We start from the raw sequence: 13,029 nt of genomic DNA, 5'->3' as shown, positions 1-13,029 counted from the left end.
TTGCATTACCTTAGAGCTTTTAATAGTGATATTGCCACTACAATCCAAACTATGGGAGGAGATACCTTGCCTAATGTTTATGACATCGCAATAAAATTAGAGAACATCCTAATACAAGGAGGTAAGCTAGCTCCAAGGCCTCCTATGTCTTTCTTCCCTGATGTTCTGAATCATCAACCAACAATGGCTCCTCTTCCCATAGCTTCTACATCACAATCCCTTGTCCCAGTCCCTCAAGCTTCCACATCTTCAAATGGGATAGATGAAATCAAAGAGATGATGTAGAACATGGATAAAAGAGAAAAGTTTGCAAGATCATGGGAAGAAGCTGGAGGATAATTCCTCTATGATGCAAAAAGTAAGAAACAAGGTGATGACTTTAGAAAGATAGAAAGCTTAAGGTAGTAAAACTCATCAATTGCAATATCAAACTCCAAGCAGTGGTAGGTCTCCAAATCCTAATCATTGGAACAATTCTTTTGATCAGAGTAGGCAGGGTGGCCATGCTTCAACCTCAAATGTAAACCAAAATAGGGCCATAGTCCCTCAAAACAATATGACTCAAGATCAAGATTTTTGCCCCTCCTGTAACTACTCCTATGCCTATTGTATGTGCCAGAAGGTTGAATCTTTTATGGCTTTAATAGTCCAAGATCCTTCAACAAAAAAATCATACAAAGAGGACCAATTTAAAGATGCCTCAGATATGCAAAGACAGGGTGATTGCTCTTTCATGAATCATCAGATGGAGGAGCATTGTAATGTAAACCAAGATTCCATTGCTCATAACACTAGAAGCAAAAGAAGAGCTATGGAAGATGTTGTCCCTCCTCCTCCCAATTAGGCCTCAACTTCAAATGTAATATCTCATGAGCAAGTAGCAAATAATCAATCAAGTACCTTTCAACAGCAAAGGCAAAATCATGGCAGGAAAGATACAAGTGATCCTCAAGATATTCCATCTCAACCTCATACAATCGTAACTCCCAAAGCTTCTACCAAAACACCTGCTATGCCATTCAATGTGGTAGAGAAGATGAAGAAGAAAAATGTGAATATCTCCATGTGGGATGCTATTGCTACTATACCCATGCAAAAGAGGTCATTGCAGCAAGAATTGGAAAGAATTTAACTAAAGGATCAGACACTCAATATGGTAAGTTCCACAAGCCTAGTACAACCATCAAGGGAGGTAGAAACAAGTAAAAAGGTTAGACCTCCTCGATTCTATGTTTCTCTAATTATAGGGGGAAAACTAGTCCATAATTGCATGATTGATTTAGGGGCTAGCAGTTTAGTGATGCCTAGGTGTGTTGTTGATGCTTTGCGTATGAAATATGAGCCCATTGTTAGGGACGTATTACAGTTGGATGGTAGTACTATCAAGACTGTAGGGATCCTTAGGAATGTGGAGATGGCCTTACATGCATGCCCTAGTTGTATTGTAACCCAAGACATCTCTGTTGCTGAGGTCAAGCCATATTTTGCCATCTGTCTATCAAGAGACTTTACTGCCCAACTAGGTGGTTTCATATCTTTTGATTGGTCATATATGTCTTTTAAGATGAGATATGGAGCCAATGCTTCAATTAGAGCAGAGCCTCAAGCCATCCATCATACTAAATCTTACACCCCTAATTCCATCAACATGAATTGCCCTATCCTAGACATGGATGAGAATGACATAGTGAATGAGCCCACCACTTCCCTAGCAGAGATACTTATTTTTTTCTTAGATGAATGGGCTTATGCATATCAATTTGATTCTACATTAGAAACTCTTGAGATAGGTCTCAGTACCTATTGTATATTGGAGAAAGATGCTCTAGTTCCCAATCTTGTGGGTACTAAAGAAGGTATGGATGGGATATGGAGTATGTACTTTGATGGGTCAAGGAATAAGATTGGGTTAGGGGCTATTGTGATGTTGATTTCTCTTGCACAAGTAAGGTACTATTTATCCTTTAGGCTCCAATTTAGTTGCACTAATAATGTAGCCAAGCATGAATCCTTGATTCAAGGTCTCCTACTTGCTCAAAAAAGAAGAATCCAAGCCTTACGGGTGTATGGAGACAGTGAGTTGGTGGTTAATCAAGTGAGAAATCAGAATAGCACCAAGAATGGTTTGCTCAAGTCTTACAAAAATAGGGTATGGGATTTGCTTGAAGTTTTTAATGCATTTAATATTCAAAGCATCCCTAGAAAAGAAAATAGACATTTTGATAGACTTGTAGCAATAGGTGCATCTTATGATGTGCCGAGGAATCTTGAGGAGGAGAAGAAGCAACAAATTAGAGTGGTAGTAAGGCCTGCTATCCCTAATAACAACATCCATTAGCAAGTGTTTGAATCTGATGAGAAATTTGTCAGCTTTTGGCAGAATGAGGTAGAATTTTCAGAGAGAAATTAGTCAAGACTGCAGGATCAGTATGGTGATCAAATCATTAACCTTAGCTCCAACAAGCTGCCTAAAGGTCTCATTACTCTAGAGAGTGTTTTTAATCCTAATGACCAAGAAAGAGACAAGGCCATGAACCTAGCTACTGATGAAGATGACTACACTCTAGTCATGATTACTGATGGAAAGTCCTTAAACATGGGGAAGGTATGTTCTGAAATTGAACAAGAAAATTTTATTCATCTATGTCAAGAATTTAATGATGTATTTGCTTGGACATATGATGACTTAAAGGGCTTTGACCCAAGGTTGTTTCAGCATACCATAGATTTAATTAATGATGTAAAACTAGTAAGACAAAAATAGAGGCCAGTGAATCCTAAGATTGAACCCCTAATGAGAAAGGAGCTATCCAAGTTGATTGAGGCTAATATAATTTTTCCCATCAAACACTCATCATGGGTAGCAAACCTTGTCCCTATTAGGAAGAAGAATAGAGAAATTAGATTGTGTGTGGACTTTAGGGACCTTAACCAAGCTTCCCTTAAATATCACCATCCTCTCCTTTCTATGGAGCAAATTTTGTCCAAGGTCAATGGTTTAAAGAGATTTTCATTTCTTGATGGATTTTCTGGCTACAATCAAGTGCTGGTTAAAGAGATTGATAGGTACAAGACTGCATTTACCACTAAATGGGGTACCTATTCTTATTATAAGATGTCGTTTGGGCTAACCAATGTAGATGCTACATTTTAGAAGGCAATGGAGATGGCCTTCAAAGGATTGATTGACAAGTTTGTCTTAGTTTACCTTGATGATATTACAGTGTATTCTAAGAATGCAAAGGATCATTTTGATCATCTAAGACAGGTATTCCTAAGATGCAAAGAGTTTAGGGTTTCCCTTAACCCAAGAAAGTGTGTCTTTGCTACTAACCAAGGAAAGTTATTAGGACATATTGTATCTGAGGATGGCTTAACCATTGATCTAGAGAGAACAAAATCAATACTTGCCCTCCCTCTTCCTAAACAAAAGAAAGAGTTGCAAAGTTTCCTAGGCAAGATAAATTTTGTGTGAAGATTTATCCCTAATCTTGCTACCATGGTGAAACCTCTTATAGCTATGCTCAAGAAAGGTATGTCTTTGCATGGACCAAGGAAGGGAAGGAAATTTTTGAAGAGATCAAGGCAGCCATAGCCTCAACCCCTACTCTCATGAACCCAAATTTTGAGAAAGATTTCATCCTTTATACCCTAGGTGGTGAGTCAAGCATCTCTACTCTCCTAACTCAAAGAAATGATAAAGGTGATGAGCAACCCATAGCTTTCTTTAGTGAAGGGCTTAAAGAGTATGAAGATAAATATAGCTATGTAGAGAAACAAGCCCTTGCAGTCATCAGAGCTTTGAAGAAATTTAGACACCTCATGTCTCATAATAAGATTCATTTGTTAGTACCCCATGCTAGTGTGAAGTATTTCCTTTTGAGCAGAGATATTAGTGAGAAAAGAGCTGGCTGGATTACTAAAGTAATGGAATATGATGTGGACATTCAGATTACCAAGATGGTAAGAGGGAAGGGATTGTGTAAACAAATTTTATCATCTCAAGAACCTAATAAGGAAGTTGCTATGACACTGACAAAACAACAAGAGGTAAGAAATGGTGACCCAAGCAGTTGGATGGATGATATGATGAATTTCTTATTAGGTAATGGATAACCTCAAGGATTAGATAGAACTAAAAGGAGATAGTATAGATTATAGTCAATTCCTTATGTCATAGTTGATGGTGTCCTCTTTAGAAAAGATTTTAATGGAGCCCTATTAAGATGCCTTAATATAGACTAGGCTGAAAGAATGATCAAAGAACTTCATGATGGTTCTGATGGTGGCCACTTCTTAGCAAGCACAACTGCAATGAAGATCATGAGGGCTGGTTATTACTGGCCATCTCTATTTCATGATTGTCATAAGTATGTGAGGAAGTGTGAAAAATGTGCCTTCTTCTTTGGCAAACAAAGACTTGTAGCTCTTCCCCTTCATCCTATTCAGGTGGACCAGCCCTTTGCTCAGTGAGGATTGGATTTCATAGGCCTTATCAATCCTTCTTCTTGTTCTGGTCACAAATGGATTCTAGCTGCTACAGATTACTTCACCAGATGGACAGAGGTAGTTGCATTGAAGGATGCCATTGGATCTTTAGTTGTGGAATTCCTTGATGGAATTTTGACCAGGTTTGGTGCCCCTTCAACCATTATTTCAAATAATGCAAAATCTTTTGTTGGAGCTCAGATTTGTGCATGGTCAGTGGATCATAATATCTATTTGAGCACATCCTCAAACTACTATCCTCAGGGTAATGGTTTGGATGAGTCCTCCAACAAGAACCTAATCAGGATCATGAAAAGGACAATAGAAGATAATCAGAGGTGTTGGCATAAAAAATTGAAGACTGCACTATGGGCTGACAGAATAATGTCTCAAAGGTCAATAGGGAATTCATCATTTGTGTTAGTCTATGGCAAAGAAGCAAGGCTTCCAATTTCATTAGAGTTCCCATCCCTAGAGCTAGCTCATTAGCTGGAGTTGATTGAAGATGATTCCATGACAATAAGAATGGAAGAGTTGATGGAGCTAGAAGAGAAGAGAAGTAAAGCCATGTAGACCCTAGAGACACACTAGGAGTAGATAAAAAAGAGTTCTGACAGGAAGGCTAGGATCAGAATCTTCAGGGAGGGAGATTTGGTTCTAAAATGGGATGCAGATAGGGAAAAACTAGGAAGACACTCAAGTTTGATGCATTGTCGAGTGGCCCCTATCTGATTATTAGTTGCAAACAGGCCAATGCTTTCTAGTTAAGCAAGCCTAGTGGTGAAATTATGCCTATCCTAGTCAATGGGATATATCTCAAGTCATGCTTTTGATGAAGGTTGAAGGTTTCATGTATATAAGTAGAGTAGTTCTTTTTCAGCTCTCCTATTTTCCAAGAAGCGCACGAGCACAAGATTGTCTCCGTTAGATAGCCAGTTTTGAAATTTTGAAGGTTACAGGAAGGAGGTTTTGGTCTCTGGTCCTAGTTACAGAGACAAGGGTTTCAAGGTTTTCCTCTCAGAGGTAGGGTTAGGGTTTCACAGTGAATGCAGAATCCACATCTTTTTGACTCTGTAACCCAATAGATGCATGAGGTCACTGGTCTATGCATACCAGGCTAGCATCCACTGTGAGTCGCCAGAAATGTTATATATTGTGCCCTCCTGCCAAATATTTGAATTTTAAATACTGCCCGTCCAATGGTCACTTCCCTGTTTAATGTTATCTTAAACTGTGATGTCCCCTTCTAGTTAGAGACATCACTTTAGCTGGTGATTAGCCTATCAGAGACCCTCGTAGGCCAATAAGATTGGATAGAGGGTCACCTTGGTGTGGAGATCCTCCAATGACCAAAGCAGAGTACTCTTCTGGGTTGCCAGAGTTTGTTTATGATGAGTTTTCCTTTGAGTTTGGCTTGGTCAGGCTATTTTTAGCAGTTTTGGAGTTATAAAGATAGACCCCTACTATTTTTAGAAAAGGGGTATGGTCATATGCAGTTCTATCATGTTAGCTCCCAGTCCAAATGACATTCAAAAATGTTGAGTAATAATGGAGATATTAATGTTTATTTAGTTAAAATAAACATTATTGGTTTTGAGCCTATATTGTTAAGTTATAATATATAACTTAAGTGAGGGTCATGATATCATAAAAGGGGCCATTGTTTCAATTAATTGTGGGTCCAAGCTTATGGAAAAATTAAAAGGGATTTTCTAAGTTTTAATGTAATAACATTTTTTATGTTATTATTATATCTTTTATCCCACATTGAGCGTGGAGACTCATTCTAGTGTCGAGGAGTCCTTATAAACAAACCTTGTCTTCCTTCAAGAGCAGGTTATGAGAAGTGCTTAAAAACTTTGCCTTGTAAAATTTCTTGAAGTTGTGGCAACAAGGGTTTCTACAAGTTTGAGAAGAATTCAGACTGTGGAGGACGTAGTATCTTCAGAGTTGATGCAATTTGAGGGTGTGAAATATCACTTGAATTTTGCCTGTGAGTTGACTTCATTCTAGAGTCAATATTGTGTTTAGTAGGAAAGAATTGGATGAATCTATTACAGGTTGGAAGGGGTTATAATAGTAGGTACAGTGCTATGAACAGTACAGCGCTACAGTGAATTAAAAATCAGAGATTTAATATTGCGGTTTTTGATAGGTGCTGCCCAAGGAGGAAGCAACCAACAGCGTGGTTGCGTATCGAAGACAAAATTCAGGTTTTTTTTTCAACTATTAATGATGATATTTTTAATGTATGCTTCCAGCAATAAGTATTGTACAAACATTAGGAGCCATTTGAATAAATGAATTTGATCAGATTTGAGTTATAATTTGAGGTAGATTAGTTTTCAATATTTGTATTTTCTTTTCATCAACTCAAAAACCCAAAAACAGCTTAAAACATTCAAAAACAAACCAAAAACAATTATTACACCCAGGGAAACAAATAGTGATCAGCGTAGAGCCTATTTGGGGTTCTTACATTGGTATCAGAGCCTCATTCCTGCCATCCTGAGGGTTTGGGGAGTCATATGCAGCCACCAGAAATTGGACAACACAGGTACCATACTCGTAGGAGAGCTCTGATTGAAAGAGAATAGTTATAGGAAATAGGAAATATGGAAGAGAGGCATGATGGTATTCCACCTAGAAACAGGAGGAATAATGATGATCAAGATACCAGAGAATTCTACCATGCTATGGTTACAGGGCAGCAGCAGATGGCACAGGCATTACAGGCACTCACTACTATGGTAGAAAGGATGAACCCACCTGTTAGACAAAATGGGGAGCCAGGAGAATAGGGAGATAACAGGAGTGCTACAGGTAATCAGAGACCACAACGGACCCATTCCAGAATAGCTGATAGGCCTACATGCCCTACATTTGTTCCGGAGGAGCCAGAAGAAGCTCCGGTAGAGGAGGCGACAGGAGACCCCATATTCGCAGATGCACTCATGGCTGAAAATGATGAATGGGAATTATTAGCCCCACAGGTTTGGGAGAGGATGACCTTTGAACGCTTTGTAAATCAGAGGAGAGAGCATTACAGGTCACTCAGACAAGATAGGAGGCCTAGAGGTCAAAATAGTGAGCTGAAGAGGGCTACAGGCAAGCTTACATTGCCTACATTTGATGGGAGTGGTAAGATGACAGCTCAAGCTTGGATTCATAAGCTTGAAACATTTTTGGCACTGAGGCCAATGACAGAGATTGAAGCTATCAAATATGCCACCTTGCATTTGGAGGGAATAACACATGATTGGTGGTACCATGGTATGGTAACACTTTAGCATAACCAAGTGACAGAATACCAGGACTTCGTGGATAGGTTGGTTGAAAGATTTGACAAAAAAGATCCAGAGATTTACTTTCAGGACTTAGCACAGCTAAAACAAATAGGCAACTTGGAGTATTTCATTGGTGAATTTCAGTGGTTGGTAGTCATGGTGCCAAACATTTCAGAGCATAGATTGATAGTTCTTTTCATTGAGGGCCTATCCAAACCAGTGAGAGGTTGGATAAAGGCATTTGATCCTATTTCTTTATAGGAAGCGATGAAAAAGGCAAGAAGTATGGAACATGCAGTCCCAACAAACAAATTTCAGTCCAAAGGAGCATCTTCTAGTAAGGATAACAAACCATTTTATAAAAAACCAGAGAGGACTGATTTTAAAAATGATTTTAAAGATAAAACTCCAGCACCTTTTGACAAGGAAACATTAAACGATTTGAGGAAGAAAAAATTATGTTTCTACTATAAGGGACCCTATGATGCAAACCATGATTGTCCTCTTAGGCCAAAGGGAAAAGCTAACAGAGTTATGTGGGCATACTATGAGGAATCAGAATCAGATAATTCAGATCAGCAGTTTGATATAGAGGAAATAGATGGTGAAAAAGAGGAAGTCAAGGCTGAAAACTTGTCTAAAATGGAGTCCAAGGATGGGGAAGGAGATGGGCAACTTAGGGAAGCTCGTCTCACTAGTATTAAGCAAGAAGGGTCATTTTGGATTAGAGGAGTACTCGCTGGACAGCGAGTCATAACCTTGGTTGATACAGGTGCCACTCATAATTTCATTGATGCTAGGATGGTGGAGAAGCGTGGCACACAAATAGAGGAGTTTGGGGGAATTAGATTGAGGGTAGCGGATGGCTATGTCCTCAAATGTGATCGTAGGATCACTGGACTCCCATTGAAAGTTAATAATTATGACTTTAAGGTAGATTTTTATGTTGTACCTATGGGAGATACAGATATAGTTCTTGGGATGAGTTGGTTGCACGATATTGGTGAGTTCACTCTTAACATCAAGGAGATGGAGATGAGGTTTAAAGTGAATGGGAAGACACCTATTCTTAAGGCAATCAGGGATAGTGATCTCAGGATGGTCTCTTTTCGTAGAATGGCTAGATTGATTCGACATGATTAGGTAGAGTGGGCAGCAGAGTGCATGTTGATGCCATCACAGGAGGGACATCATAAGATTGAATATCCTCCTGATATTCAGGAGCTTAGAGTTAAACACTCTAAGGCCAGACAGAGGTATTGAGCACATCATTGAGTTAGAGGAGGGGGCTAAGCCCATCATGATTACACCTTACACGCATTCAAAGAGGTTGAAGGATGAAATTGAGAAAACCATAAAGGAGTTACTTGCTATGGGCCACATTAGACCAAGTAAGTCTCCTTTTTCTTCTTCAGTAGTGTTAGTAAAGAAGAAGGATGGGACATTAAGGATGTGCATTGATTACAGAGCGCTTAATAGGAAGATGATTAAAAATAGATACCCCATTCCTAGGATCGATGAGTTGATAGATGAGCTTCATGGAGCTTGCTTCTTCTCAAAGATAGATTTGAGATCAGGTTATCACCAGATCAGAGTTAGAGAGCAGGATATCGAGAAGACAACCTTTAGATGTCATTGTGGCCATTTTGAGTTTGTAGTTATGCCATTTGGGCTAACTAATGCACTTGCTACTTTTCAGGCAACAATGAATAGGGTTTTCCATCCTCAGTTGAGGAGATTTGTACTTGTCTTCTTCGATGATATCTTGGTATATAGTAGATCTTGGGAGGAGCACTTGGTTCACTTGGACACGGTGCTGAGTATATTGGACAGAGAATCCTTGTATGCAAAGGAGTCAAAGTGTGATTTGGGCATGACAGAGTTGTTGTACTTGGGTCACATCATCAGTGTAGAGGGCATGTGCATGGATCCTAAAAAGATTCATGCCATTGTGGAGTGGCCTTCACCGGTGAACCTTACACAGTTGAGGGGCTTTCTAGGACTATGTGGTTTCTACAGAAGGTTTGTGGATGGATATTCCAGGCATGCAACACCCTTGATAGATTTGATGAGAAAGGGAGCTTTCTTGTGGACTCTTGAGGCACAGGAGTGTTTTGAGAAATTTAAGGGGTTGATGACTTCTTGTCCATTGTTAGCATTACCAAATTTTAGCAAACCTCTTGAGCTACATTGTGATGCTTCCAGAGAGGGCATTGGAGTGGTGCTTATGCAGGAGAAGCACCCTATTGCTTATGAGAGCAAGAAATTAAGAGGGCCAGAGCGGAGCTTCAGCATATATGATAAGGAGATGTTAGCCATTATGCATGCTTTGGCCAAATTTGGGCAATATTTGGTAGGTAGAAAATTTTGTATCAAAACCGACCATAATAGCCTAAGACACTTTTTGAGGCAGCAAGATCTCAATGATAGGCAGCAAAAGTGGGTGAGCAAGTTACAGTCCTATGACTTTGACATTACATATTTTAAGGGGACACAGAATGTAGGTGCTGATGCCTTATCACGTAGGCCCCATTTGAGCTTATTGACAGACATATCGGAGGATTAGAGACACTTGATCCTTGCAGAGTATGCAAAGGACACTTGGCCAGCTAGATTCATAGATGGGACTATTTAGGACAGCAGATACACCCTTGTGAATGAGCTCATCATTTACAAAGGACGAATATTTTTGGTCCCAAGATCAGTAGTGAGGAGAGTGGTTTTGAAATCTTTTCATGATTCACCTATGGCAGGACATCCTGGTTTCTAAAAGACATACCGATAGATTAGAGAGCGATTCACATGGAAAGGGCTCAAAGCAGAGGTACTTCAATATGTTAGGGAGTGTCCCACTCGCCAGCAGAATAAGAAAGAACACTCCTATCCAGCCGGTTTACTTCAGCCACTTCCAATTCTTGATAGGAAGTGGGAGCATTTGTCTATGGACTTCATCACAGGACTGCCTAGAGCCCAAGGCAGAGACTGCATATATGTGGTTGTGGATCGCCTTACAAAGTTTGCACACTTCTTTCCGATCACTACTACATACACTGCTACACAGGTGGCAGAGTTGTTCTTCAAAGAGATATTCAGATTACATGGCTTACCTCGGAGCATTGTAAGTGACAGAGATAGCAGGTTTATGAGTCACTTTTGGCAAGAGCTATTCAGGTTGTGTGCGACAGAGCTCACTCTGAGTACTAGCTACCACCCTCAGACAGATGGTCAAATAGAGATAGTAAACAAATGGGTGGAGGGATATCTCAGAAATTATATAGCAGGGCAACAGAGGGCATGGGTAAAATGGATTTATCTCTGTGAGTATTGCTACAATACCACTTATCACATGTCTATTCAGATGTCACCCTTTATGGCCTTGTATGGGTATGAGGCACCCAATTTTATGGATCTGCTTTTGAGTGACAGTAGAGTGCCCAGTGCAGGTGATTTGTTACAAGAGAGTCAAGACCTTGTTAAGACTCTCAAGGATAATCTAACTAAGGCACAAAATCACCAAAAGCAATATGCAAATCAGAAGAGGACTGAGCGGACTTTTGAGGTTGGAGACATGGTGTATCTTATGTTGTAGCCTTACCGTCAATCCACTCTCAAGAAGAGTGGTGCCAAGAAACTCAAGCCACGATACTATGGTCCATTTAAGATTATCAGGAAAGTGGGAGAGGTGGCTTATGAGTTAGACTTGCCAGTGGAGAGCAAGGTGCACAATTTTTTTCATGTGTCACGCCTCAAAAAGGCACTAGGGCATCATTTTGTGCCTTCTCTAGTACTACCACCCCTGGATGATGAGGGAAAACTTGTTTTGATACCAGAGGCTATCATTGATTTTAGAGAGAGGAACTTGAGGAAACGTACCAGCCAAGAATATTTGGTGAAGTAGAAGGATTTTCCAGTAGAGGATGCTACTTGGGAGAGCAAGGAGATTTTACAGCATCCAGAGTTGAGATTGCTCGAGGAAAAGCAATTTCAAGGAGGGCGGACTGTGATGTCCCCTTCTAGCTAGAGACATCACTTTAGCTGGTGATTAGCCTATCAGAGACCCTCGTAGGCTAATAAGATTGGATAGAGGGTCACCTTGGTGTGGAGATCCTCCAAGGACCAAAGCAGAGTACTCTTCTGGGTTGCCAGAGTTTGTTTATAATGAGTTTTCCTTTGAGTTTGGCTTGGTCAGGCTATTTTTAGCAGTTTTGGAGTTATAAAGATAGACCCCTGCTATTTTTAGAAAAGGGGTATGGTCATATGCAGTTCTATCATGTTAGCTCCTAGTCCAAACAACATTAAAAAATGTTGATTAATAATGGAGATATTAATGTTTATTTAGTTAAAATAAACATTATTGGTTTTGAGCCTATATTGTTAAGTTATAATATATAACTTAAGTGAGGGTCATGATATCATAAAAGGGGCCATTGTTTCAATTAATTGTGGGTCCAAGCTTATGGAAAAATTAAAAGGGATTTTCTAAGTTTTAATGTAATAACATTTTTTATGTTATTATTATATCTTTTATCCCACATTGAGCGTGGAGACTCATTCTGGAGCCGAGGAGTCCTTATAAACAAACCTTGTCTTCCTTCAAGAGCAGGTTATGAGAAGTGCTTAAAAACTTTGCCTTGTGAAATTTCTTGAAGTTGTGGCAACAAGGGTTTCTACAAGTTTGAGAAGAATTCAGACTGTGGAGGATGTAGTATCTTCAGATTTGATGCAATTTGAGGGTGTGAAATATCACTTGAATTTTGCCTGTGAGTTGACTTCATTCTAGAGTCAATATTGTGTTTAGTAGGAAAGAATTAGATGAATCTATTATAGGTTGGAAGGGGTTATAATAGCAGCTACAGTGTTGTGAATAGTACAATGCTACAGTGAATTAAAAATCAGAGATTTAATATTGCGGTTTTTGATAGGCGCTGCCCAAGGAGGAAGCAACCAGCAGCGTGGTTGCGTATCGGAGACAAAAATCAGGTTCTTTTTTCAACTATTAATGATGATATTTTTAATGTATGCTTCCAGCAATAAGTATTGTACAAACATTAGGAGCCATCTGAATAAATGAATTTGATCAGATTTGAGTTATAATTTGAGGTAGATTAGTTTTCAATATTTGTATTTTCTTTTCATCAACTCAAAAACCCAAAAACAGCTTAAAACATTCAAAAACAAACCAAAAACAATTATTACACCCAGGGAAACAAATAGTGATCAGCATAGAGCCTATTTGGGGTTCTTACATAAACAT

The sequence above is a fragment of the Cupressus sempervirens genome, chromosome 6 (genome assembly GCF_028749045.1).
Source record: "Cupressus sempervirens isolate cs-2001-9-10 chromosome 6, ASM2874904v1, whole genome shotgun sequence".
NCBI classification, from domain to species: Eukaryota; Viridiplantae; Streptophyta; class Pinopsida; order Cupressales; family Cupressaceae; genus Cupressus; species Cupressus sempervirens.
The sequence above is the reverse complement of the archived record's forward strand: the minus strand, read 5'-3'. Positions refer to the sequence as shown.